Genomic DNA, 25292 nt, shown 5'->3' with positions numbered 1-25292 from the left:
AGGATGGTGAACTTTCTACATCTGATTTGAATCAGGGTTTGCTAACTGTAAGGAGTTTGTGTGTTCTCCCTGTGTCTGTTTGGACTTCCTGGGGGCTCCAGTTTCTTCCCACCATTCAAAATGTACTGGGGGTTGTAGGTTAATTGGGTGTAATTGGGCAGCACAGACTCGGGGGCCAAAAGGGCCTATTACTGTGCACTATGTCTAAATATAATCATTTAAATTTCATAAAACTAAGGGATTGGCAGCTTAATTGGTCACATAGGCGTATTTGAGAGGGACGACCTCGTGGGCTGGAAGGGTCTGTTACCATGCTGTATCTCGACATTTAAAAGAAATAAAAAATAAGGATTTGGATGATGGAGTGGTGAATTGGGATGGTGACGATGGTTTTCAGGGACTGCAGAAGGATTTGGACTACTTAGAAGAGTGGGCTGAAAGATGGCAGATGGAGTTTAATATCGATAAGTATGAAGTGCTTCATTTTGGGAAGAATAATCAAAACAGGATGAATGCAGTGAAGGGGGTGGGGGGGGGGCATTAAGGAATCCAGAGGAACAGAGAGATCTTGGAGTAACGGTTCATCATTCTTTGAAAGTGGGTTCTCATGTAGATAGGGTGGTAAAGAAGGATTTTGGTATGTTGGCCTTTATAAATCAAAGCATAGAATATAGGAGCTGGGAGGTGATGTTGAGACTGTTCAAGGCATTGGTGAGGCCAAATTTGAAATACTGTGTGCAGTTCTGGTCCACAAATTATAGGAAGGATATCAATAAGGTAGAGAGGATGCATAAAAGAATTACTAAAATGTTGCCTGGATTGCAGTATTTAGAATACAAAGAAAGATTAAGTAGACTGGGTCTTTAATCATTGCAGCGTAGAGGGTTGAGTGGGGATTTGATAGAGGTATTTAAAATTATGAAGGGGATAGACAGAATAGATGTGAACAGGCTCTTCCCCTTGAGGGTAGGTGTGATTGGAACAAGGGGGCATAGGTTAAGGGTTAGGGGGCAAAAATTTAGAAGTAACATGAGAGGAAACTTCTTCACTCAGAGAGTGGAGGCTGAGTGGAATGACCTTCCGGAAGAGGTGGTTGCAGCAGGGTCATTTTTGTCATTTAAGAGAAGGTTGGATGAGTACATGGATGTGAAGGGATTGGAGGCTTATGGACAGGGAGCAGATGGGTGGGGGGACTAGAGAAGTTCGCTTGAGTCTGTGCGGACTAGAGAGGCCAAGATGGCCTGTTTCTGTACTGAAATTGTAATATGGTTATATAGAGATTAAAATAAAGGATTTTTAAACTCAGATTTAGCTTCTGTTGAAAATAAAATTTCAGCTGAAGAGAATTAAAACTGTGAATGGAAATATCCCTACAAGTTCCTTCCAAAGTGACTGCATGTCATATGATGGGAAATGCAGATTTTCTTTCCCCTGAAATTAATTTCCATCAGTGGCTTTTATTCTTGGTAACTGAACAGGAAACTGAGGTTGGAGCAGATATGTTATTGAATTCATTACAATTTAGAGAAAAGGTATAATTCCAGTAGAACGCTTTCACATTCAAATTAGGAATTACTTCTTTATATATATAAATTTTTACTTTTCACACTATGAACCATATCAACCAAAATATGTACAAATGTTTCTCATTAAATTTACACCGTGGTCTTTTCTCCCTTCCCTCCCCCCCTTTCCCTCCTTCCCCTCTACCCACCCCCTTCCAAACTCATAAATATTCAACATATACAATACAATAAAACCATAAAACAATATCTTCACACAAAGGAAAATAAACAAGAAAAATTCATCATCTATTTATTACACACTGAATCTAGTCATTTTGTCTTCTTATCATTTTCATTCTCATTTTAGGGGATGGAGGTCGTAGGCAAGCTCTCTCTAATATGTTCCATGCATGGTTCCCAAATTTGTACAAACATTGTGACTTTATTTTTTAAATTATATGTTATTATTTACAATGGAATACATTTATTCATTTCCATGTACCATTGCTGTATACTCATGCTCTCTTCCATTTTCCAAGTTGACATTATACATTTTTTTGCTATCGCTGAGGCTATCATAATGAATTTTTTTTGCACTTTATCCAATTTGAGGCCTAATGCTCTACTTCTTATGTTACTTAAAAGAAATATCTCTGGTTTTTTTGGTATGTTATTTTTTGTAATTTTATTTAGGATCTGATTTAATTCTTCCCAAAACGTAGTTACTTTCGTACATGCCCAAGTTGCATGTAATGTTGTTCCCATTTCCTTCATATAGCGAAAACATCTATCCGATAATGTTGAATCCCAGTTTTTTTAATTTTTGAGGGGTGATATATACCCTGTGTAACCAATTATACTGTATCATGCGTAACCTTGTGTTTATTGTATTCTTCATAGTTCCAGAACATAACTTTTCCCATACTTCATTTTTTATCTTTATGTTTAGATCCCTTTCCCACTTCTGCTTAGGTTTATAATTTATTTCATTTTCCTTATCTTGCAGCTTAATCTACATGTTGGTTATAAATCTTTTAATTATCGTTGTGTCTGTAATCACGTATTCAAAGCTGCTTCTTTCAGGCAATCTCAAGCTGTTTCCCAATTTATCCTTTAAATAAGCTTTTAATTGACGATATGCAAACATTGTACCATGAGTTTTTCCATATTTGTACTTAAATGTTCAAATGTTAATAAATTATTTCCCAAAAAACAATTTTCTATTCTTTTTATTCCTTTTCTCTCTCATTTTCGAAAGGAAAGGTTGTCTATTGTAAAAATGATTCGTGGATTTTGCGTCAATAGTAATTTTGGTATTTGATAATTCGTTTTTTTCCTTTGTAAGTGGATCTTCTTCCATGTATTAAGTAAATGATGCGGTACTGGTGAGTTTTTATATTCCACCAGCTTTTCATCCCACTTATAAAGTTTATGTTCCAGTACCTTTTCCCCTATTTTATCCAGTTCTATCTTAGTCCAGTCTGGTTTTTCCCCTTGTCTTGTAAAAATCTGATAAATACCTTAATTGTGCGGCTCTATAATAATTTCTAAAATTTGGTAACTGCAAACCATCTTGATTATACCTCTCTGTTAATTTATCTAACGCTACCCTTGGATTCCTCCCTTTCCACAAGAATTTCCTTATTATTCTCGTTAGTTCCTTAAAGAATTTTTCTGTTAAAGGAATTGGTAATGTTTGAAATAAGTATTGTATCCTTGGGAACACATTCATTTTAATGCAGTTTACCCTCCCTATCAATGTTAGCGTTAATTCTTTCCAATGTTCTAAGTCTTCCTGCAATTTCGTTATTATTGGCTGATAATTTAGTTTGTACAAGTGGCTTAAGTTATTATCTAACCTGATCCCTAGGTATCGGATTGTTTGTGCTTGCCATTTAAATGGTGATTCTTTTTAAAATTCTGTATAGTCTGCGTTACTAATTGGCATCACTTCACTTTTATTTCCGTTGATCTTGTACCCCGATATTTCTCCATATTCCTTTAATTTCTTATGTAATTCTTTTACTGATACCTCTGGTTCTGTTAGGTATATTATGACATCATCTGCAAATAAGCTGATTTTATACTCCTCCTTTATTTTTATCCCTTTTATTTTATTTTCTATTATCAGTTCTGCCATAGGTTCTATTGCTAAGGCGAACAATGAAGGGGATAGTGGACATCCCTGCCTAGTTGACCTACTTAATTTAAAGTGATTTGATACATATTCATTTACTGTTACCTTTCCCAACAGTCCATTGTACAATGCTTTAATCCAATTTATATATTTTTCTGGTAGATTGAACTTCTGTAATACTTTAAATAAGTAATTCCACTCTATTCTGTAAAAGGCTTTTTCTGCATCCTGAGCAACAGCCACTGTTGGTTTCTTATTTCCTTGAACTGTGTGGATTAGATTAATAAGTTTGCAGACATTGTTCGCTGTTCGTCTTTTCTTAATAAATCCAGTTTGATCTTGTTTTAGTATTTTAGGTACACAATCAGCCAATATGTTTGCTAATAATTTTGCTATTATCTTATAGTCTGAGTTAAGTAGAGATATTGGTCTATATGATACTGGTGTTAATGGATCCTTCCCACTCTTTGGTATTACTGTAATTATTGCTGTCTTACATGAATCTGGCAAATTTTGTGTTTCTTCTATCTGGTTCATTACTTCCAGGAGAGGAGGAATTAATAACTCTTTAAATGTTTTATAAAATTCTATTGGAAATCCATCCTCTCCTGGTGTTTTAATGTTCGGCAGCTTTTTTAATATATCTTGTACTTCCTCTATTTCAAATGGTTTTATTAATTTGTTTTGTTCCTCTTCTTGCAATTTCGGCAGTTCAATTTTAGCTAAAAATTCCTCTATTTTATCATCTTTCCCCTTGTTCTCAGTTTGATACAATTGTTCATAAAAATTCCTTAAAATTTTCATTAATCTCTGTTGAATTATATGTAATTTGTTTGTCCTTTTTCCTTGATGCCAGTATCGTTCTTTTAGCTTGTTCTGTTTTAAGTTGCCAGGCTAATATTTTATGTGTTTTTTATCCTAGTTCATAATACTTTTGCTTTGTTTTCATCATGTTCTTCTCCACCTTGTACGTTGGTAATGTTTCGTATTTAATTTTTTTGTCTGCCAATTCTCTCCTTTTCATTAAATCATCCCTTTTTACTAATTCCTTTTCTGGACTTACTATCTCCCTTTCCAACTGCTCTATTTCCCGATTGTAATCCTTTTTCATTTTAGTCTCATAACTTATTATCTGCCTTCTAATGAAGGCATTCATTGTGTTTCATAATATAAATTTGTCTTTCATCGATCCTGTGTATTTCAAAATATGTTTAATTTGGCACTCAATAAATTCTCTAAATTCCTGTCTTTTAAGTAGCATGGAGTTTAATCTCCATCTATATGTTCTTGGTGGGATGTCCTCCAGTTCTATTGCTAATAACAGGGGTGAGTGATCAGATAACAATCTAGCCTTATATTCCATTTTCCTAACTCTCCCTTGGATATGGGCTGATAACAGGAACAGGTCAATCCTTGAGTATGTTTTATGTCTACTCGAATAATATGAGTATTACTTCTCCTTTGGGTGTTGTCTCCTCCATATATCCAAAAGTTGCATTTCCTGCATTGATTTAACCATAAATTTGGCTACTTGTCTTTTGTTCAGTTTTATCCAATATTGGGTCCAAATTAAGGTTAAAATCCCCTCCTATCAATATATTGCCTTGTGTGTCTGCAATCTTCAAAAAAAATCCTGCATAAACTTTTGATCCTCCTCATTAGGTGCATATATATTGAGCAATTTCCAAACTTCTGAGTATATCTGACACTTTATCATTGCATACCTCCCTGCCGGATCTATTATTTTCTCCTCTATTTTGATTGGTACATTTTTGTTAACTAGTATGGCTACACCTCTAGCTTTTGAATTATAGGATGCTGCCGTTACATGTCCTACCCAGTCTCTCTTTAATTTGTTATGTGCCACTTCAGTTAGATGCGTTTCCTGCACAAATGCTATATCTATTTTTTTTCCTTCTTCAATAAATTTAGTAGCCTGTTCCTTTTAATTCCTTATGTCTTGCTTACACCTCTTTTCCACCTCTTCACCACCTCCATCCCCCTTTTCCCCATTTTCACTTCTTAGTTTTCTCTTATGTACTTAATGTACGACAACACATTTAAGACATCCATTAATACCTTAACCCTAAATGTCACCCCCCCCCCTCTCTGAGTTGCCCCATATCCCTTGTCAGGCAACCACAACTCCCCTTTTCATTTGGATTGGGATTTTGTTTGCAGCGTCAACTGATTTTGCAGTGACGGTTATTCCCCCTCTACCCAGCCCTCTCCAGAAAACACTTTTTTAAATCACATATAACAAAGCTCTCACTCTTCTTTTTTCCCCCTTACTCTCTTCCTTCCCTTCTCTTTTCCCTCTTTAGTTCTTGTTTTTACATCTTTATATATACTTTATCGCCATTCTTCATTCTTGTTACATCTCTTCGTCTCTTCTCCTGTCCTGCCAACGTTCTGCGAATTCTTGCACTTTCTCTGGATCCGAGAACAGTCTGTTTTGCTCCCCGGGTATAAATATTTTAAGCATGGCTGGATGTCTTAATATGAATTTGTAACCTTTTTTCCATAAATTCGATTTTGCTGTATTAAACTCCTTCCTTCTCTTTAAGAGTTCAAAACTTATGTCTGGGTAAAAAAATATTTTTTGACCCTTGTATTCCAATGGTTTGTTATCTTCTCTAACTTTATTCCTTGCCCGTTCCAGTATATTTTCTCTTGTCGTTATCTCAAAAATTTTACTAAGATGGATCTTGGTTTTTGATGTGTCTGTGGTTTTGGAGCTAATGCTCTGTGTGCCCTTTCTATTTCCATTTCTTTCTGCATTTCTGTCATTCCCAGGACCTTCGGGATCCATCCTTTTATAAATTCCTTCATGTCTGTGCCTTCTTTACCCTCCTTCAGGCCCACTATTTTTATGTTGTTTCGCCTACTTTAATTTTCCAACATATCAATTTTCTGAGATAACAACTCTTGTCTCTTTAATTTTTTTCTCACTTTCTTCCAATTTTTCTCTTAAGTCATTCACTTCCATTTCTACAGCCGTTTCCCGCTCTTCCACATTCTCTACTCTTTTCCCTATTTCTGTCATTACCAGTTCTAACCTTTGCATTTTATCTTCTGTTCTTTTCATTTTCCTTTTAATTGCATTAAACTCTAATGATGACCATTCTTTTAGTGATCTCATTTGTTCTTCAAAAAATACTTTATCTATATTCTTTTCATCTGTTTTACCTTCTATTTCTCTGTGAGGATCTTGCTCTTCTTCTGTGTCTGTATCTGTGTTTGTGTCTTCTTCTCTTCTTTGTGTCTGTGTCTCTTCTGTTTTTCCTGATGAGCTGCTTGTATATTTTTGTCGGGCCTCTTCTTGCTGGGCCTCTTGTTGCTGGTCCTCCCCTCCTGGGCTGCTTGACTGTTGTGCTTCCTGACGTTGGTCTTCTTGTCGGTCATCCCTCCGTCTATCTCCCACGTCTGCTTCATCTCTCCCTCTTCTGCTGCCTTCCTTGTCCTCCAGCTGAGCGCCCTGGTGTCGGGTGTCCCTCAGCTGTTTGCTCTGTGACAGCCTGCTCCTCTGCTGAGCCCCTCTCCCGCTGGTGTCCTCTTTCTCTTTTGATTGCACAGTTGTGCACTTTTGTTTGGCTCCAAGAGCCACTTTTGTAGTGCACTGGCTGGTGGGTTGCGACTCTGCAGGGCAGGCACTGACTTCAAGGGTCGGGCACTCCTCGCTATCACAGCGTCCTATACCTTCATGCAGGTAAGGCCTTCTTCTTTCTTCTCCGGCAACTTTTCTACTTTTTTTTCCAGTTGTATTTACTTTGTCCTTCTTGGAAGCCATCTTCTTTCTCTTCTCTGTAACTTTATTTTTGTTATGCTTTGCTTTTTCCTAACTTTTTTCCTATTTTCCTGGAGAGGGTTGGTTTTCCCGACTGGCCACTAATCCATCACGTGACTCCTCCCAAATTAGGAATTACTTGATGCATGATTTCTTGGAAACATCACAAGTTAGAAATTCACCCATTATACTCTAATGTATAGAAGTGGCATCTCCAGTGTCCAATTCTACATCCTGCATTGGTGTGAAACAAACTCCTTTGGCACAACCTTTGCTCCTCTGTGATGTAATTGAGTAAATACCATTCTGATTGTTTTCACAGTGTTACGGTTACCCATCAGTAGAACCTTTTTGGCTGTTTAAGTAATTATAGATCCAGCCGTGAACATTTATGAACAGTTCAAAGCTTAACCACAGCATTCAGGAAGAATTTTCTGCCAACTCTGCATGGATATTTTCCAAAGAGCTCTGACTGTGTGGAGTCTGTTTCAATCAGACAAGCCAAACTACCTGTCTTTTTCATTTAATTGACAGCTCCCTCCTGATTCCTGAACCCTTTTACCAGTCCCTCATATGATTCCTTTGTTAATTGACATTATTATGTTTTCTTTCTCCTACACACTAAAGATACTTCCTGGTGTTGTGTGAGGAATGCATCCAAGAGAAAATCGATTTCTTATCTTCTGGAATACATTTGCTATGGAAATCAACCAAAACTCTTCTGCTCAAGTCTGAACTTGTACTATTTTCTGTTCACGCACCAGCCCTGAGCTCACTGGCTTCTGGTAGTGTAACATTTACATATTTACATTTCATCCTTTTAAAATCATTCCATGACAATTATTCTGTAGCATCCCTCTCACTCCCTCATATTTCTAATTCCACCTTCTTAATCCCCTGTGACTTTCAAAAGTTCATTATTGAGTCATTGTGTCTCCAGTTCTCTAGAATATGAATTCTGAAACTTTGCCTCCAACCTTTCCTCCTTTCTCCTTTACAATTTATCTTAAAGCTTTTAGTCACCTTCTGTGGCTTGATGACAAATTATGTTTTATAATACACCCGTGATATGTCAGTGTGGCCTGGGATGATGGTGTGCTCAGCACCAATGACCACCACTGGGCATTATGTTTTCCCCAGTGTTCGGCCTTGGGTCTCCTGGGCGGGAAAAGGGCCGCCAAACTAATCTGTCGGGTGACCTGGCCCCAATGCTATGTCAGCGGAGCAGAGGGTTCGGGTTCCGCCCACTGGTCGATCCCTGATGCTACTGCAGCTCCATCACTGCTTCCTGCAGGGCCTCGATGTTTGGTCGCAGGGACTGTGTGATGTGGAAGGGGCGCCGACGTGGGGTCAGGCCAACCCTCGCCCTTAGGCAAAAGATCCCGCCCTTCACTCAACTTCCTTGCACAATGCTCCTTCCGGAGTGCACACAGGGCAGAGATGGGTTTCCCGTGGATCAGTTGCTTAGTTGCTCCTGCTTTCAACAATACCAGATGCATGCCTTTATAGGTCACACAGAACCCTCTATCCTCTGCCTTTTTAGAAGACGGGCAAATGTTTAGGAGTAACATGAGGGGGAACTTATTTACTCAGAGAGTGGTTACTGTGTGGAATGGGTTTCTGGGAAAGGTGGTGGAGGCAGGGTCAATTTTGAGATGGATGAGTATATGCATGGGAGGGGGATGGAGGGATATAGTCAGGGTGCTGGTAGGTGGGATTAGAGGAGGGTACTTGGATCAGTCTGGACTAGAAGGGCCAAATTGGCCTGTTTCCATGCTGTAATGTTATATGGTTATAAGATGTGAAATACTGCTCAAGCTGATCAAGCCTTGGAGCTCTCTCCAGTTTTCCACCCTGTGACAATGGTGAGTGGGGTCCGATCAATGTCTACACTGAAAATTATTTTTCAGTTCAATATTTTTATTGGGACCTCATGATGTACATTTGAAGACTTTTACAGAATCTCATCCAAAGGTCTACAAAACCTTTTCTTGGAGATGAACTGCAGCAAAATAGGCTGTGAAACAAAGTGAAATTAGTCCCATCATAGGGCAAGGCTAAGTGCTACGTTGCAATCTTTTGCATGTGAATTGCTGGTAGGCCTTTACGAAAGCCATTCATTGGAATCAGATATTTAATCATTTTTCAAAGAAACTTCCTATTGCAACATAGTTCTGCTTTATTAACACTGTAACCATTGTAAATGTTTGGTTTCACATTGTTAAGAGTGTCTCAATACAGTAATTGCGTAAATCGTTCAGATAATATAATAATCTTTTCAAACATTGTATCAAACTTTGAGAATCAAGGTAAATTCAAGCATGCTGATGTCCTTTTGACTAACGAGGAAGAAAACTTTGTGGTCATCCAAAAGAGTACAATATGATCTCAAATAATATTGTGGTGATGATTTGTAAGTTCATAGGAGGGGTAATGCAATATTCATGGTGAAATGGTATACAAACTTCCCAATTTCCCACGGAAAGCAGAGATGTAAAAAAGCTGTTTTTTTTTAAATACCAAATCCTCGATCTGTTTCTGCAGGTGTAAAAATATCATCTGCAGGAAGTACACAGAAGAAACAAATATTTGACATTCTCCCCTTCCTCTCAAGTGCACAAAGTAGTCATCTGTCAGACTGTCTTCTCGTTCAACTTCAAGCTCTTTTTCTCAGTGTTACTCTGTGGTCACTGGTTGTAATTCCTCCCTAACATCACTGGAACAAAAGTAGCCTGTTGAGAGCAGTTTTTATCTCCTCCCCTCAATCAAAATTCTCTCCTTGGAAACAAAGTAGAGGCACCTCAAAGAGAAAAAAAAGTAAAAAACGCAATGCTGGAGAAACTCAGCAGGTGAAGCAATGTACTTTATGTAGCAAAGGCAAGGATACATAACATTTTGGGCTTGAGTCCTTCATCAAGGTGTGAGCAAAATGTGGGCAGGCACCCAAATAAAATGAAGGTGCAGGGGGAGGAGCAGTCTCACAGGCAGGAGGTAATAGGTGGATAAGGGAAGGAGGGCACACCAGTGGTAGGGGAGGGGGTGATGGAGAGGGAAGGGGGTGGAGATCTGGAGGAAAGAAGGCAGAGGAACAGGGAAGAGAAGGAGAACAGGGATTTACCTCCCCCTGCTTCTCTACCCCCACCCCCACCATTTTATTTGGGCGCACACCTTTCTATTTTATTAGGTGACAATAAGTAATATCTGAAAAGGGAAAGTATAAAAGCTGGTTTGACCAAATGCTCATCACACATAGATCTGGAAAATTTATTAAAACATGGCTGTACCATTGTGCTACCCTGTTCAATATGGCCTGTGGTGCAGTAGGGTCTCTTGATTCTATGAAAGAATACTATCATTTAAAAAATTCTAAATGAATCCAACCCTCAAAGTGTTACAGCGCACATACCTTGCAGCCAAGAATTAAGCGTGGATGGACTCCACAACACAATACTTTGGAAAAGTTCACAGAATGGCTATTCAACAGGTTCATGATCTCTGCTTCAACTTTAAGACCATGGTTGTTTTTGGACCTTCTGGAAATGGACATTTGCAGTCTGAACACTCACTCCGATAAAAATCCTGGTGATATTTTGCCAAAATAAATCTTTGTGTTTCATTTAGCCTGAGGGCCAAAGTACAATCAACTCCTGCTTAAAAATTAAACTCAAAGTTCATGGAGGTTGCATGGACAAAATAAGTAAATTCACAGAGAATATCTTCACTATTTGAATGCTACACGCTTCTGGTGCAGAGTAAAACTCACTGCTGCGATTTGTATGTGTTCAGCGCCGTGCAATGTGTCTTCTGTACCGTAAGAGGCACCATCTTGCAGATGACACAGTAAGGTGAGGTCCTACTTACTGACACAGGTAGACCACACGGCACGATTCTGTTGGGCAATAGGAGAGTTCCTTGCTAATATCTATTTTTTCAATTTATTCCACTAAAAGCTGTGCTGACACCGGATAATATTGGAACTTCAGGGTTGGTGATTGAGCCAAGTCTAGGTTTTCCAGCGGCCTTGATCCTACCTGGCACTTTGTCATGACTTTAAGGCTTTGAAAGGAAGTGTTAAATCTCTTTCTTTCTTCCTTTCTACAATTCTAGGCTGGTCAGTAGTGTGAGCTGGAAATCCCACCCATATACTTGCTTGGGCCAAGTCATTGAAAATAGGAACATCTCCTGTATTGCATTCCAAGGCTAAATGCTAGTGTCATCAATGCATGGGGCCAACATTTAGTTCTTTCTGCCCTCAAGAATTTCCCCTTTGCACTGCAAGCATGAAACATCTTCTAGCTTTGGAAGAAAGGCCCAGTGGAATATTAGCACCTTGCCCAGACAAGCTCCCTCAGCCTGTGGAACTGCATGTGGTTCATCAATTGTAATCTCCATTTGTTCTTCCTGTTTGTATTTTTTTCCTCTGTCACTCTGGGTGTTTAGATTAATTATAATATTTGCAAGAAGTGTGTGATAGTTCTCTTCTGCTCGTTCTCAGCAGTTGGTTCCCCTATTGATAAGACGTTGTTCAGCAGGTCATGCTTAAATCTAATCACGAAATCAGGGGAAGGAAAGGAAAGGGTTTTACAAGAAGAAATGCCTCCTATCAGGGGAAAGGCAACCATGTCACCTTTTGCCCTTCCTGTTCAATTGTGTTTTCAGGCAAGTCAATGGGTCAGATTTCCAGAGAGCGTTGAAAGGAACACAAGAACATAAGAAATAGGAGCAGGAGTCGGCCATCCAACCCATCAGGCCTGCTCCTCCATTCAATATCATGGCTAATCTGATGATCGGCTTATCCTGCCTTTTCTCCAGTAAAGGAGCCTTTCTTCAACGCCATGCTCCCCTCACTTATTCTCAGACTCTGAGCTACAAACATACACCTGGGCCTGTCTCTCCATTCAACAGGCCCCTTGTTAATGATTCTGGGCAAACATGGGACAAGCCAGAGATCCTCCAGATATTGGCAGAAATTGGCAGAGGGTTCAGGAAGCTGATCAGGTGGTAATTGGGCTTCTGCCTTTCCTGAGTCCATATCAGTGTTGGCAGTGCAGAGAACCTTTTGAGTAGGTTCACTGAGGTCACGCAGCCCAGGTCATTGACGTTGGGTGTGTGTGTACAAATCGGAACCTGCAGCTTGCATTGGGAGGCCCAGAGTTTAAAATGAGTTTATAGTCATTACCCTGTTCAATGTACAAGTGCACCAAAATTCTTTCTTACTGCAGCTGAACAGTTACTTTCTAATATGAAGTTCGTGACATGTTCATGACAGTAAATAATGATTCTAAAAATAAACTTCAAAAACAACTTATAAATGAACAATAGGATACCTTATTGAATTACAAAAAGACAATAAATACCAGAAAAATAGATAAATAATAAATATTCGCAGTTGTCCGAGTGCACCAACGAAATGGCTTGCCATAATGCAGACAGTCATTTTGTGGTGTTGGAGCAGTCTCTGAGTAGTGCAACAAAGGGAAGTTCAAGAGCCTGATGGTTATTGAAAATAAATTCTTCTTGAACCTAGAGTGTGCTGATTTTCTGCCCGAAGGTAGCAGTGAGATGGGGGATGGGGGTCCATTATGATGCTGGCTGCCTTCTTGAGGCAGCGCCTCACATGGACACATTCAATGGATCAGAGTTGTGATTGTACTGGCTATGTTAGTCTTCTGTGTTCCTGGGCAGTCAAACTTCCAAACCAGACTGTGATGCAAACAGTCTGTATTCTTCCCATAGTCCCCCAGCAGAAGTCTGATAGAGTATACAATCACGTGTCAAATCTCCTCAGGTTCTTTTTTACTAAAGAAGCTTTGGTGCGCCTTCACAGTTCCCTCAATGTGGTGGATCCAGGAGAACATGAGGATTCTAGTTCACACTGAAGTAGCTGAGTCCCTGGTTTGATGTAGTTTGGGGTCTGTGTAAATTCAGATTGGGTCCATCACAGCAAAAGCTCAGTCCCACTAACTTATTTTCCCCCAAAAAGTATACTTTATTCCTAACTTATACATTAAGTACAAATGAGACGTGTTGTTATTGACATTAATCTTACCGAAAATTCATTGCATTCCATTTCATGATGTCAATGCCACTATTGTTTCACTCAGAAACACTGCATCAGTGAAGTGTTTGAGAGGCTGTTTCACAGGGTTCAGTGAAGGCAGAGTCCTAGACTATGGCACTTCTCTGCAAAGCCTTTGTGGTGACTGAACTGAGTGTCAGCATATTCTTTGGCATCCAGCGTTCATTCCTGCGAATAGCAATTGATTAAATACTTGAATTCGTGCTTGTATGAACATCCTTAAAATTCACAGTTCATGTCTATACACTATCTAAAGCTTTACACTCACCATGACTTCTCAAAATCTAATTTATTTTGGTGACATCTTGTTCCATGGGATCTCGTTGGGCCCAATTATTCTCTGGGTGGAAGCAAACAAATGAAAAATTAATCCATTTACCTGAAAACTACTACAGTAAAATCCCCATTATCTGGAATTTAAGCAACCAGCAGCCTCAAGCAACTGGAAATAAATAAATAGGTTAAAAAAAAATACAAAAGTTTAAAATTGGCGCCCCTCCCATAGCGGTCAGTTCACCATTCGTGCTTCATGCAATCTCAAGCAACCAGAAAATTCATTATCCAGCATCTACCAATCCCAATAACTGGGGGTTTTTTTTAAACTGCATCTAACTTTGTTGATATATTTCAACGGAAGATAAAGGGAGGAAGAGGGACAAAGATAATTATTTTATGCCAATGACAGAACAAAGCTGCTCTTACACTCTTTTAACTAATGTTTTTTCCCTCGAACACTTAGTACTTTTGTTTTACTTTCCACTATTCCACTTAAATTGACTTAGCTGGATAGTTTTTCACATGACAATAAACAATTCAATTCAACTCAAAACCTTATTGAATACAAGGCCAGCTTCAAGGAGTGCTATTGTCTACTTGTGGCTCTATTTTATACATTCTTGGAAATGATATGATTAATGTAGCAGACGTGGACATACCCCTCCATAAATCTTTGTCCGCGAAGCCAAGCCAAAGAAGAAGCAAAGAAAAGAATTGGGTGTAATTGGGCTGAAATTGGGTGTAACAGGCTGAAAGGGCCTGTTAACGTACTGTATGGCTAGATTTAAAAATTAAATTTAAATTTAAAATTTGAAACAGTCCATTTTGCCCAACTTGCGCACGCTGGCCATATTGCTTTGCAGAACAAGTTCTGTCCCTTTAAATCAGTGGTTTTCAAATGTTTTCTTTCCAGTCACATACCACCTTAAGTAATCCCTGTGCCATCGGTGTTCTGTGATTAGTAAGTGGAAAGAAAATGTCTGAAAACCACTGTTTCAATCGTACCTAATTGACTCGTTATGTGCATGGTTTCATAACTCCAAAGGAAATGGGCCAATGACAATTTTTCTTTAGCAAAATATTTCAGTAACAATTGGGTCTAGAGCAGTTGTTCTCAACCTGTGGCAGGCTGCACCAAAGGAAAACACAGACACAATACTGTTTGGGGCAAAACTGCTTTATTCCACTCACATAAATATCTAGTTGGCTGCTAACTGTGCTTACCGTGATCCCGGAGAGAGAGAGAGAGAGAGAGAGAGAGAGAGAGAGCACATGGTCAGGACTTCGGCTTTATACCATGGGCCCTGGTGGTCATTAGGCCAGGTGCTTTGTCTCTAGGCCCCCTGTTGGCCGAGTGATGTACCGCAGCATATCATCACATCCTCCACTCACATACCACCTTAAGTAAAACAGAAGTAACCTTGATGCTTACCTTGATGAAGGGCTTGAGCCCGTCTTTGCTATAAAAGGGACACTGCTTGACCTGCAGAGTTTTTGCACCTTTGTGGTTTTGCTACCACCTTAAGCAATCCCTTACTAGTCACGGAGCACCTATGGCATAGAGATTATATAATGTGGATTGTGAGTGGAAAGAAAAAGTTTGAAAACCACTGTTTTAAATCTTTCCCATCCATGTATCTGTCTTAATGACTTTAAAACACTGTATCATACCCACCTCTACCATTTCCTCTGGCAGCTCATTCCCCATATCCAGTGCACTTTGATTAGAATCCAGCACACTCTTTGAAATCCAGGCCATGTACTTCTCTGTAGTTTTGCCCGACCAGTACTTCATTCCTCTTCTCTGTGTATAAAACAAAATGTTCTTTTCAATAAAAGAAATGTTTTCCTTTAAGTAAGCTGGCTCTGCCTAACAGGAAATAGAACAAGGAGTTTACCAGAATGCCAGTATTTACACTTACTCCCTGGGGCAAGGATTGGTAATATTTGCAGGAAGGGCTGCCATTCAACAAGTTCCAGGAATCACTGATATACAATTCCATTTTAACATTTTCTTTCCATGTTTAAATCAGCATTCTTTCTCTTTTCAAGAGTAATTCCCATCTGCTCTCCCAGGAGAATGTGAAAGATCCCATGGCATTATTTCAAAGAAGATCATAAATATCTGAGCAAACCAACTGTTATTTTTCTCTCAGTAAACATCCCTAAACACAATTGCCTTCCATGATCACATTGCTGTTAATGGGAGCTTTCTAAGTGTAAATAGACTGGCACATATGGACAGCAAAGATGCATACATCAGGCTGCCCTTTATCGACTATGGTTTGGCATTCAACACCATCCTCCCCTCAAAACTGATGAGCAAACTCCCGGACCTGGGCCTGCTATCGATATGGAACACTGCTGTGGGAGAGCACCAGCATTCATCATGTATCCACACTATCCATTCTCACTGCTGCCATCAGACCCCAATCATTGCAGATTGGTAAGAACACCTCCTCCACAATCTCCTTCCATACCAGAGCACCACAGGGCTGCGTACTAAGTGCCCTGCTTTACTCGCTATGCACCTGCAACCGTGCGGCTCGGTACGATGACACCATTTACAAATTTGATGATGATGCCACGGTAGAGGGCTCTACAAAAAGGGGGTGAGGAGTCAGCAGACGGTGGGGGGGGGGGTGGGGGGGTGGAAGAATGGTGTACTAACTAACAACCTCCCTCTCAAAATCACCAAAATCAAGGAGCTGACTGTAGACTTTAGGAAGGGAAAACCAGAGGTTTACGATCCAGTGATCATTGGGCGATCAGAGGTGGAGAGGGTGAGCAAATTTAAATGCCTGGGAATCACTATCTCGGAGGACCTTTCCTGGAACATACAAGTGGAAAGGTAATTTCATGTACTGTTTTTATTTCATGACGGTAAAGAAATCTTGATTCTAACATCATCATGAAGAAACCATGTCAGCACTTGCACTTCCTCAGGAGTTTGTGGACATTGGAAACCTTGACAAATATCTACAGATGTGTAGTGGAAAGCCCTAATACCTCTGAGCATAAAGCCCTACAAAAGGTAGTGGACACAACCTAGAACTTGACAGGCAAAACCCTCCCTACCATTGAGAAAATCAATATGGAATGCTGTCATGAGAGAGCAACAGCCATCATCACCCAGGAGACACTCTATTCTCACTGTTGCCATCAGGAGAGAGGTATAGGTGCCACAAGGCTTGAACAACCAGGTTCAGGAACAGGTGCTGCCCCTCCACCTCTTCTTCTTTGGCTTGACGAAGGTTTATGGAGGGGTAATGTCTACGTCAGCTGCAGGCTCGTTTGTGGCTGACAAGTCCGATGCGGGACCGGTAGACGCGGTTGCAAGGGAAAATTGGTGGGTTGGGGTTGGGTGTTGGGTTTTTCCTCCTTTGTCTTTTGTCAGTGAGGTGGGCTCTGCGGTCTTCTTCAAAGAAGGTTGCTGCCCACTGAACTGTGAGGCGCCAAGATGAACGGTTTGAGGCGATATCAGCTCACTGGTGGTGGTCAGTGTGACAGGCACCAAGAGATTTCTTTCGGCAGTCCTTGTACCTCTTCTTTGGTGCATCTCTGTCTCGGTGGCCAGTGGAGAGGTCGCCATATAACACGATCTTGGGAAGGCGATGAGCCTCCATTCTGGAGATGTGACCCACCCAGCGCAGTTGGATCTTCAGCAGCGTGGATTCGATGCTGTCGGCCTCTGCCATCTCGAGTACTTCGATGTTGGTGATGAAGTTGCTCCAATGAATGTTGAGGATGGAGCGGAGACAACGCTGGTGGAAGCGTTCTAGGAGCCGTAGGTGATGCCGGTAGAGGACCCATGATTCGGAGCCGAACAGGAGTGTGGGTATGACAACGGCTGCGTATACACTAATCTTTGTGAGGTTTTTCAGTTGGTTGTTTTTCCAGACTCTTTTGTGTAGTCTTCCAAAAGCGCTATTTGTCTTGGCGAGTCTATTATCTATCTCGTTGTCGATCCTTGCATCTGATGAAATGGTGCAGCCAAGATAGGTAAACTGGTTGACCGTTTTGAGTTTTGTGTGCCCGATGGAGATGTGGGCGGGGGGGGGGGGGCTGGTAGTCATGGTGGGGAGCTGGCTGATGGAGGACCTCAGTTTTCTTCAGGCTGACTTCCAGGCCAAACATTTTGGCAGTTTCTGCAAAACAGGACGTCAAGCGCTGAAGAGCTGGCTCTGAACGGGCAACTAAAGCGGCATCATCTGCAAAGAGTAGTTCACGGAAGAGTTGCTCTTGTGTCTTGGTGTGAGCTTGCAGGCACCTCAGATTGAAGAGACTGCCATCCGTGTGGTACCGGATGTAAACAGCGTCTTCATTGTTGAGGTCTTTCATGGCTTGTTTCAGCATCATGCTGAAGAAGATTGAAAAGAGGGTTGGTGTGAGAACGCAGCCTTGCTTCACGCTATTGTTAATGGAGAAGGGTTCAGAGAGCTCATTGATGTATCTGACCCGACCTTGTTGGTTTTCATGCAGTTGGATAACCATGTTGAGGAACTTTGGGGGGCATCCGAGGCGCTCTAGTATTTGCCAAAGCCCTTTCCTACTCACGGTGTCGAAAGCTTTGGTGAGGTCAACAAAGGTGATGTAGATTCATTTGTTCTCTGCACTTTTCTTGGAGCTGTCTGAGGGCAAAGACCATGTCAGTAGTTCCTCTGTTTGCGCGAAAGCCGCACTGTGATTCTGGGAGAACATTTTCGGCGACACTAGGTATTATTCTATTTAAGAGAATCCTAGCGAAGATTTTGCCTGCAATGGAGAGCAGCATGATTCCCCTGTAGTTTGAGCAGTCTGATTTCTGTACAGGGTAATGATGATGGCATCACGAAGGTCCTGAGGCAGCTTTCCTTGGTCCCAGCAGAGCTTGAAAAACTCATGCAATTTGGCATGCAGAGTTTTGCCGCCAGCCTTCCAGACCTCTTGGGGGATTCCATCCATACCTGCTGCTTTTCCACTTTTCAGTTGTTCAATTGCCTTATATGTCTCTTCCCGGGCGAGGACCTCATCCAGCTCTAGCCTTAAGGGCTGTTGAGGGAGCTGGAGCAGGGCGGATTCTTGGACTGAGCGGTTTGCACTGAAAAGAGATTGGAAGTGTTCTGACCATCGGTTGAGGATGGAGATCGTCGCTGAGGAGGACTTTGCCGTCTGAGCTGCGCAGCGGGCTTTGGACTTGGGGTGAGGGGCCGTACACATCCTTTAGAGCCTCGCAAAAACCCTTGAAGTTGCCAATGTCCGCGCTGAGTTGGGTTCGTTTGGCGAGGCTAGTCCACCACTCATTTCGGATCTCCCGGAGTTTGCTCTGAAGATGGTTGCATGCACGACGGAAGGCTAATTTCTTCTCTGGCCAGGATGGCTTTGCAAGGTGAGCCTGGTGGGCAGCTCGCTTCTTTGCCAGCAGCTCCTGGATTTCCTGGTTGTTTTCGTCGAACCAGTCCTTGTTTTTCCTGGAGGAGAAGCCCAGTATCTCTTCAGTGGATTGCAGTATGGCAGTCTTCAGCTGATCCCAGAGGGTTTCAGGGGATGAGTCCGGAGGCGGATTGCATCCTCGAGCTTTGCTTTGAGGTTTGCCTGGAAGTTTTCTCTCACTTCGTCTGACTGCAAGTTTCCAACATTGAACTTCTTTCTGTGGGCTTTACTGTTCCTGGACTTTGGCTTGAAGTGAAGGTTGAGCTTGCAGCGAACAAGCCGGTGGTCAGTGTGGCATTCCGCGCTGGGCATGACCCTGGTGTGGAGCACATCTTGTTTGTCTCTTTCTCGCACCAGGACGGAGTCCAGGAGGTGCCAGTGTTTGGATCGGGGATGCATCCAGGTAGTCTTCAGGCTGTCCCTCTGCTGAAAAAGGGTGTTTGTAATGACAAGCCGCTGTTCTGCGCAGAGCTCCAACAGGAGGCGCCCGTTGTCGTTGCACTTGCCGACGCCATGCTTGCCCAGGATTCCTGGCCAGGTTTCTGAGTCTTTGCTGACGCAAGCGTTGAAGTCGCCAAGGATGACAACCTTGTTGGCTGTAGGGGTACGTTGAATGAGGTTGCGCAGATCAGTGTAGAACTTGTCCTTTTCTGCTGGCTCCGCCTGGAGGGTTGGAGCATAGACACTGATGAGGGTGAGGCGATGCTTGTTTTGAAGGGGGAGTCGCAAGAACATGATCTGGTCCGAGTGGCCTGTCGGAAGGTTTTCGAGTTTGGAGGCAATGGAGTTCTTGACCATGAAGCCTACACCAGATAGGCATCGTTCATCCATAGGCTTGCCAGATCAGTAGAGTGTGTAGCCCGCGCTGCGTTCTTGGAGGCTGCCTACATCTGCAAGTCGGACTTCACTGAGAGCAGCTATGTCGATGTCAAGTCTGAGGAGTTTATGTGCGATGAGGGCAGACCGACGTTCAGGTCGGTGGCTGTCAGCCTTGTCTAGCATGGTTCTGATGTTCCAGCATGCTAGCTTGAGTTTGTGAGCATCTTTTGAGGGGGAGGACGTGGAGGGGGAGGACGTGGAGGGGGAGGACGTGGACCTGTCCTCGGGCCTGGGCAAAGGAGCTTTTAGGTGGAGTGCAGTGTGCGCAGTACTGGCCCCACCCTTTACACCCATGATTCGTGTGCCGTGGCCAAGCAAGCTGGGACGTGGCAGCGAGGTCCTTGGGTCGTAGGTTTTATATCGGAGTGGCCTTCTCCTATGCAGGTTTCTTACCCGGGCTGGAGGGGCCTGCCTCCCCTCCTAGGTTGGACCATACCTGGTCGCAATCCAACCTGTCAATGGTGGTTGGGGCCTCCGAACGCCATAATCACTCTCCTAAACTGACTCTGAAAGTCAAGGCCTAGGAGGATCGTGTATAATTAATAACACTATATATATCATTATTTGTCTAGTGATTTGTCTAGTAGCTATGCTGCCTCATTGAGCGGCGGCCCCGGCCCTGGCAAAGGGTAGGAGGCGGCGGGCCCGGCCCCAGTCCGAGCAGAAGGTAGGCAGCGGCGGCCCCGATCCGGGCAAAAGCGAGGGGGAGGTGGCGGCCCCGGCCTCAGTAGAGTGAGGCAGGCGGAGGCCCCGGTCCGGGCAGAAGCGAGGGGGAGGCGGTGGCCCCGGCCTCGGGAGAGCGAAGCAGTCTCCTAAATGACATTCATTTAGGGATTCTTACTTTGCGTGTTATTTATTAATGAATATTTATTTTTCCTGCATTTACATAGTTTTTATACATTTCTTTCTTTATATTTCTCTCTTTTGCATACGTATCCTTTTCTTAAATACATTTTATACTACCCATAAGTAGAAATTCTGCCTGACCTGCAGAGAAAAGAATGTCAGAGTTGTATGTGATGTCATGTACATACTCGGACAAGAAATGTGAGCTTGAACGTGAACATTTCCCAAATGACAACTTTGAATACATTTCAAAGCAATATCTTGGCTGCCAAACACTTTACAATGCCCAGAAAGCAAAGTTTCACTTGTTCTATTTCATACAAGTTAGTGCCTTTATTATGTTTTTTTAAAAAAAACTTGTCTAACTTAATACAGAGACCCCATGTTGTGAGGGAGTAGCTTTCCTAAATAAAATACATGTATTGCAATGTTCTGTAATATGTTGTCGTGCCACCTTTGCAAGTGGAAAGAAAAAGATTTGTTTGTATTTTATTCAAGTAAATTTCAATGAAAGTGAATTTTTATTCCATATCTCTTATATTTTTGGTAGTGATTTGTAAGTTCCATCAGGGCTAATTACTGTCATTGGAATTGTTATAGCATGGAGATCCGTAACTACCAAGTATTTTATTGGCAACTTCGGACATAACCTGCAGTTATTTCTTCCTGTTCCCTATTCTCTCTCGAAGATGTACCCTTTTCCCATTCCCAGAGTTAAGAACCACCTCAGCTAAAACTCTTTCATACCATAGACCCTGGTGTGTGAGGTTTGCTTTCACTGTAGTTTGGATTTTTAGGGAATTTATAGAATTGAATGGTTAGATCGGTTGAAGCTTAATCAGCTGTGTCTCATTCTAGAGGTATTTCCTGTTTCCAGCTCCTGGAACTTTTGGGTAGAATAATCTCCTGATCTGTCCTATCTCATACGAGACTATGTCTGAATTAGCATGTCACTGTAATGTACTTGGAAATTGCAGTAATCCTTGGGTAGAGTATACATTTTTCATACACTGTCAGCAAATTGTTTACAGATAGGAAGTCTCAACAATACATTATGTTTCACGTCCCATTAATTATTGAGTCAGATCCATCCCAGCCAGTAGAGTTGAAGGACTTAATGAATATCTGGGTGGATAAGGTGACCTTCAGTTAAGACAAGACCCCAATTTCAGTCAGTGAAAGAGCAACTTCAATCCAATAAATAGTTGCTTGAAAGCTGTGAGACATTTAATAGTGAAGTGTTTTCAATATAAGTCCAAATATACTTTAATCTTTTATTTAACGTGTAAATTTGAAATTATATTCTTTAATGTTGACATGAAATATTCATAAATAACATCTGCACTGAGGTTCTGTGTAACATTAATACTAACGGTCAACTAAAGTTATGAGCGTTTCACTCACCCTCTCTGTCACCATGTTTATGATATTCTATCTGAAGCTCCCCTAGCATGTCATACATTACCACACATGCTCCAACCAGCACTCTAACACATGTTCCAGGAACCACGCAAGCTCACAACTACAAAGATGGCCACACCCAGCCAAAATGCACTTTGGATGCCTCAGACGCCCACGGGGACTAACAGGATGCCGACCTAACAAGGTAACTAAACAAGTTAATCCAATTTTGGCTCTTACATACCACTCTCATAAGTGTGTTGACTGAGCTGGTAGGCGTGGCTGGTAGGTGGGTGAAGCATCGTCACAAAAGCCCCTTTCACGCTTGCCAGTGATCCCAGGAATCGAACGCCAATTGGCCTTTAAAGTTGCAAGCGTGAAAGCAAAATCTGCTCAATGCTGGCATCAGATGATGTCATTTCACGCTGGGGATTGCTGGCCTCGACCCCTAGTACAATCCCAGCATCTACAGATGCTGGTGTTGAGATCAGGCAAGTGTGAAAGGGGCATCCACATTGCAGGCACTTCCGATTAGAAGTAGAACAGACCAAACCCAGGGATAAACCCTTGCAAGTGTGCAAGCGTTTAGTGTCCCAGTTAGGAGTGGTCTAGTGTGAAAGGCCAAACCCCCATTCCTATCCCGGGATACTGAATGGCCAATTTACTGGGATGCAAATGGGAAAGGGGCTAAAGCGATTTACAGTTCAGTCAAATTTGAATCAAATTGTTATCATGGAGTCACAAGCAACCACTAGATGTCTGGTTGAACAAGCCATTCAAAGAACATGTGCTCGAAGAATGGAATAATTAGATGATGAATGCTGAAAAATCCTTTCCAAAAGGCCGGGCATTGCATGTAGGATCACCTGAGTGATTTTGTGATCAAAGCATAGGATAAAATGATAGAGAATGTAATAAAATCTCGATTGTGGAGGATGATTTATTGTGGGACTGACACCAAAGCCAAAGCTGACTCACCAGATTCAGACTGGGACCCATATGATGACAGTGTAAACAGTGAGACTCTGGATGTGCTTGCCGAGTTCTTTGTTTCAGACGACGAAGCTGGTGATTTTCAAGGATTTTAAATGTGCATGATGTGTTTTTTTTTATTTTACAATTCTTTGATTGGTTTAACACAACATTGGTCATGGATTTTAGTGCAAAACAAAAATTGTGTACACTACAGCAGCTTTTCTTTCAATACATCGATATCTTAAAATTTTGTTATAGGGTGGGATCTGGGTGGGTTATGGAATCCATCAGGTGGCATTTTGAGTAGAATTTTTAAGGCCACTTTTTTTTGTATCTGGCCTATAAGATGACCCCCCTTCTTTTGGGGAAGTGTTTTTGGGTGCTTCAAGTATGGTCTTATCCGCCATACATAAATTGAAAAAATATCACTAGTACGTATCTTCAAACAATCCCATCCCCTCTCTCCCAAACAAAGGCCCAAAGTAAAGAAAAGAACAAAAGGTGGATAAGAAAAAAAGAGAATAGAAAAGCAAGAAAAAAAGAAGAAAGAAAGAACTGTCAGGATCCGGGATCTAATTCCTTTTCTTACCTAGATCTCGGATAAGGGAAAGAACAAGGGCGTGCAACTCAGGAACAGAACATCCCTAAATATTCAACCCTGCGTTCTAAAAATATGGCTGCCATACCTGCAAAAACATGTTAAACTTCTTCCTTAGATTATAGTAATTTTCTCCAGGGGAACGTAACTGTGCATTTCTGCATTCCATCGGCCTTATATCCAGAGGGGAATCAGTCCTCCAAGTAACCGCAATACATTTCCTGGCCACCACCAATGCAATTTTAAGAAATGCTAATTGGCACTTGGTCAGCCTCATTTTAGGTCTTATGTCCACAGAATTTCCTAGGAGAAACAATACTGGACTTTGTGGTAATTGTTTCCCAAAAATTCGATCTAATAAAATTCTTAAATTTTCCCCTAAAGGGCTTCATTTTAGAGCATGACCAGGTGGAATGTAGACAGGTTCCCGTTCTTCACCTCATCTCAAATATATATCCGATACATTAGAATTTACGTAATTTCTGCAGGGTAAGAAAGATGTACCTGATGCAAAAAGTTATATTGTGCCAATCTATGTTTTGCATTTATTGAATTGGTCTTGCGGTCCTGACATAAATCAGACCAGTTTTTAATCACCAATGCTAATATTCAAGTCTGATTCCCATCTTTGATTTGATTTATATAGCTCTCGTTTAGAAGTTCCTGACTGAAGTAGGGAATACATTGCAGATGTAAACTTCCTTGTGTTTTCCCTTTCAAATCAGAATCTCCATTTCACTGCACTCTGGTAACATCATGGTCAGTCCTAATTCATCTCTGAAAAAATCTCTTAACTGAAAGTAGCAGAAGATTGTGTTGTTAAAAATATTATACTTATTTTTTAACTGTTCTAATGATATTAATTGCTCTTGCAAATAACGATCTTCCACATACTTGATCCCTTTATGGGATCGGAAGGGCAAAATCTTGACCATAAAATCATTAATCATATATGATGTCAATAAATGATAAGCAACCTCCTTTGAAGAAGACTGCAGAGCCCACCTCACTGACAAAAGACAAAGGAGGAAAAACCCAACACCCAACTCCAACCAACCAATTTTCCCCTGCAACCGCTGCAACCGTGCCTGCCTGTCCCGCATCGGACTTGTCAGTCACCAACGAGCCTGCAGCAGAGTGGACGTTTACCCCTCCATAAATCTTCGTCCGCGAAGCCAAACCAAAGAAAGAAAGAAAGAAATGATATGAACACCAATCATACAGTTATTAATGTGAACACCCCTTCTTGAGTATTTTGATGCATGACAAAACTATGCACCCCATTTAGAATTACAGCTTCCCTTTGTTCATGTAATGTCCATTGCATTGATTTCTGCTGCATTCAGTTTTCAATCCTGTGCAAATGTCACATGAGAGATTTATGGAATATCTTGGCA

General features: G+C 41.5%; 1 long non-coding RNA gene across 1 annotated transcript; it reads right to left on the bottom strand.

Moving 5' to 3' along the window:
• Window positions 1-9646: 9646 nt before the first annotated feature.
• LOC138756625 (uncharacterized) lies at window positions 9647-15581 on the bottom strand. Its single transcript, XR_011353200.1, has 4 exons — window positions 15460-15581; window positions 15217-15335; window positions 13777-13848; window positions 9647-13676 (listed from the first exon to the last, which is right to left on the bottom strand). It is a non-coding gene; the product is annotated as an uncharacterized lncRNA (long non-coding RNA).
• Window positions 15582-25292: the final 9711 nt, after the last annotated feature.

This window comes from Narcine bancroftii, chromosome 3, assembly GCF_036971445.1.
Source record: "Narcine bancroftii isolate sNarBan1 chromosome 3, sNarBan1.hap1, whole genome shotgun sequence".
In the NCBI taxonomy this organism is placed as follows: domain Eukaryota; kingdom Metazoa; phylum Chordata; class Chondrichthyes; order Torpediniformes; family Narcinidae; genus Narcine; species Narcine bancroftii.
This window is presented reverse-complemented; position numbering and strand designations above follow the sequence as displayed.